We start from the raw sequence: 4383 nt of genomic DNA on the forward strand, positions 1-4383 counted from the left end.
GCATGCTTCGTCGTATATAAAAATGGTGACGACAGTGAAATCCAGCCTTCGGGCGCATTCATAACGACCAGCCGCAGCAGGATGTCGACGACGAGACAACAATGAGCGCACGGGTATAGTGCTCTAGAAGATTAGCCATCGGCAAGCCATGGGGACGCTTGGCGAACATTCTAACGCGATGTGGAAGTGATTAGTACAGGGCTAACCTGCTGGAAGGAAACTGCTCTAACGGTTGTTGATTTTTTTTTTTTTCGCAAGAACGCTGCAGGGAATCGCTTAGCTATCTGAATAATTTCTCACCCTGCCTGCGCTTTCGTATTTGTTGCTGGTTAAGAGACTAACTAGTCAAACTAGGAAAACATTATTGGGTCGTTTCGCTGCAGCAAACTCTATTACCTTGAAACCACGCTGTAACGGATGTGTATTTTCCGCCGCTGCAAAGACAATGCAGGGACTGGCGGTAGTGACCAAAGACATGGCTGGCAGTCCTAAGCTATAGTTTTAAACGGCGGTGCCGCTGAATGATGGCCTCAAGTTGCAAGTGCTATACACAAACCTGCGCTCATTATTGGTTTTGTTGCATTTGTCTGTTTATCTCGAGTGTTGTGGCCCTATAGGGTCGTCTAATAGGCTAAGCAAACAAGAGTAAATATCTTGTACACCAGGTCTCCGGCCACAGCTTTACACGCGTGGCTTTCAAATTAACCAGGGATGCTATGCTTTCGACAGCATGGGGGCGCTCTGGCAATGCTTACCCTGCTATTATTCGTATACATATCAAGCATGTCCACACAATTTATCGTGATAGACAGGCGCAAAAGTCCTGACGTCCCACGATTGTTTAAGGATCCCCACAGTTGTAACGGACACCGAAAATGGAGAAGACACTCCATGTATGTAGTACAATGCACGATCAATTTAGATCGAATTCATCGCACACATGCAGCATACGGATTCCTGCCTTCAAAAGCGTGCGCCAAGTCTACCCACTGCCGTTCCAGCACGCAGCTATAGCTGACAGCCAAATGACGTTACTTAATTGTTGTTTGGCCTCGTACGATTCAAGAATCACTGTGTACAGCACGACGAATCATTGCTCCCAAAAAAATGAAAACGCCATGCTTGTTTCAGCGAGGCACTTATCAACACTTTACCATTTCCTAACCTCCCCTTCCCCCCCCCCCCCCTCCACACACACACAAGGAATTTTCGTTCTGGCGTCCGTTGCTCCTGTCGGACGGAGGCCGTGCACGCTCCACAGCTAAAAATGAATTAATTAGGGAGATTTGAAGTTCAAAATATCGTGGACCAGTATTGTGTCACCGAGTGAAAATTGGACTATACTTAAGAAAAAAAGAAGAGAGAACATAGCTATAAGAGACATTCCATCGGCAGATCAGAGGTGACTAAATAAGAGCACAAGAGGTCAAGAACATATTCTAATGTAAAGGCCGTTCCAAACGGCACGCCTCAAGCGTGTGGTACGAAGATTTCAGCTGCTCAAACATACGCCAAACTAGCAGTTTCCCAAGTGTCTTTGAAACTCGGGTGGGCAGCAGCGCTACCTGGCGGTTTGAGTGTCGCCGCACGATGGTACGCAGATGCTTCCTGCCCGCTTCTCAAGATCGTGCATAGGGATACGTGTTTTGAGGATACAGTACGCAAAGTAGCCAGAAAGAAACAATATGAGAAAACAGCTCAGGTAAGCGCTCCTAAAGATTGAGGAAATCAGCATTCATGACGAGTGCGAGCCACGCCCTAACACATTACGTACATACCTTTCTCCCATTGTTTCGTCGACGACATAGAACTGCGTACTACGCGGCCACTTTCGTCTAGAACGGTTTCATTGCACGTGCTATGCTCTGTGTCGGCGTCACGTTCCGGCTACGGCGAAGACAGCATGTGTAGGCTCGCGAGTTGAGGCTTTGATTTAGAGAAAAACTTTGTTCAGAATGAGTGCAAGCTGTTTTCTTTGATGAGACCCTTGGTCCAGAGATTCACGGGCTTTTGCGATTTCCTCCGGGGAGAAACAGTGGAGTCGAGAGCAAGGCTGTGAAGTATGGTCATTCACGCGAGTCGCATATGGTGGGCTTGGCGTAGCACGAGGTACCCAACCTTCGCTTAGTTTCATAAATAAAAGCCTGTTTTCCCTGTGAACTCTAGCCGATGCGAGCCTCCCACGCCAAGGATTGCATTCACCCAACCAAAGGCGCTTCATTCCTCCAAACAGACGTGGCTAACACTTTCAAGGCTGGACGTCGCAGCCGTAGCCACCAACCGGGAGCATCCCATAGGCGGGTAGCGCACTGAAGACACATTATTCGACACTGCACTCGGGTCCCGCCAGCACCTTGCCAACATGCCTGTTGTGATGTCAGGTGTATACAGTCATGAATAAAAGTGTGCTGGATGCCGGCTTCAACGGACTCCATGATTCTGTATTGACGTGCAAAGAAGTTAAAGTGCGTGGCTTGGACCACAACAGGGCATCACACCTTGATCGTCTCTGAGTATGCTAAAGACAGCCCTCAGAGTAGCGCAAGCGGCTGTGAAGTTCACCAGTGACTATCGCTACTGCATAGGTTTTCGGCTTCAGAAAATGCAACATGGTCGCTAAACGTCAGCTGGGCGAGCTATCCATCTTCGAAAAAGGTCCGAGTACCGGACTTGCTGGGTACTCAACATTCGAAATGACCTGGTTTTAAAGTTTCGACGACAGAGCGAATAGTAAACGCGCCTGAGTCATTTGAAGGGCAACTTGCATTCACCATTCCTAACGTTCGCGCTAAGAGGGGAACTTGCTTAGCTGCAAAGCAGACATTCGCTCTCGAGCATGTTAAGGATATGACATCAGTGTTCGCCGACCGTTCCGCGAGCAAGGTCAGCAAAGTTAGCGCAGCAGCATGCATACCTTTAAATAGTCTTGTCTGAACTTATTAATCGAGTCGTGGCCTCCACGAAAGCCAGAAGGGTTGCAATTGAGCAGACATTACAGATGCTCAACTATATTAAGGCTCAACCTTTTGTCACTGACTCCTCATCTATTCTTAGAAGGTGGTTTTCGATGTTCAAGACAGAGCCTGTCTCGTAATATTTATCAAACGAACCGCATGGGCTTCTCTACATTTCCTGTGGGCAAGTTCGAACCTGTGCTCTTTCCTTGGGGCACGAGATGGCACACAGCCTCGCCCATGAAGTAGCGTCTGTTGACTCAAGAAATATTTTGAGATGCCAAAAAGTTGGTCTTAGAAACAATTCTCAGCCATTTCAGACAACTGCGACATCCACCCGACGCGACGAACAGTGCGTGACCAAAAAATTCAACGCTTACAAGAGCGCGGCAACACCGATAAACAGAGTAAACACAAAACAGGCACTCTTGTCTCTTCTGTTTGGCCATGTTCCTGCGCTCTTCAATTCCTGCCCACTTGTTCAAAAGACGAGATACCTCTTGCCACTGCCCTGTAGACCGCTTTCTCCCTGGTTCTGCTCACGATCAAACTGATTCCTAGAGTGGTGTGGCACAGTCACCTTTGCGCATGGGGGCGGATTTGCAAGGGAGAAGGGCAGAGGGGCTTTAATCTCACTAGCGAAATATTTTAAATTGAAAAATCATGTGGGACCTTGCTTTTTCGGTTAAGCAGACGCCAAGGAAATGCATTCTTGAAAGGGAAGCGAAACGCGAAGCTCCAGCATATAGTGCAGTGCCAGCCCACGTCAAAAAATTCTGGGTGGTCGAAATTATCCACAGCCCCTCACCACGGCACCTCTTACAACCCGAGTCGCTTTGGAGAGTAGTCTCAACCTAAACCCAAAACACATTCCCCCAGACTGAAGCTGCCCTACAAGGTTTGCAAGCTGCTCGTTGTAGCAGATGGTATTATTAGGTTAGCAATAAAAAAAATTAGTCACAATAATACGAAACTCATCCATCATCCACTACCCACCCTAGTAGGTACGCGACAATTCTGCAACACCTGATCGCTGATCAGTCGTTACTTGAAACTCGGCTGCTGTAGTTGACGCTAAAGCGAACTTTCCCTAAATACATGTTGCTCAAAACGTTCAGGAAGCCTTGCTCATATGAACATAAATTCGAAAGAAATCCCCAATGATTTGACATGACGGCAACAGATTTCCTCACATCTTGCTGTCCCTTAATTGAGTTTTCAAACCACACATAAAACCTACGTACCCCTGGCTACTTCTATGAGAGTGCACCAAAAGGCAAACAGTGCGTTCGTCAGTTACAAGCATTTACCAATCAGTTAACTCGCTAACTTAACCGTTCACCCGATTTCAATAACTGCGTGGAAAGAGTCAATTCAAATTTACACTTGCTAGCTGATGCACTCTCGCAAAGAAATAAAAAATGCCACG

The sequence above is a fragment of the Amblyomma maculatum genome, chromosome 3, assembly GCF_055883805.1.
Source record: "Amblyomma maculatum isolate TAMU_Amacu chromosome 3, ASM5588380v1, whole genome shotgun sequence".
NCBI classification, from domain to species: Eukaryota; Metazoa; Arthropoda; class Arachnida; order Ixodida; family Ixodidae; genus Amblyomma; species Amblyomma maculatum.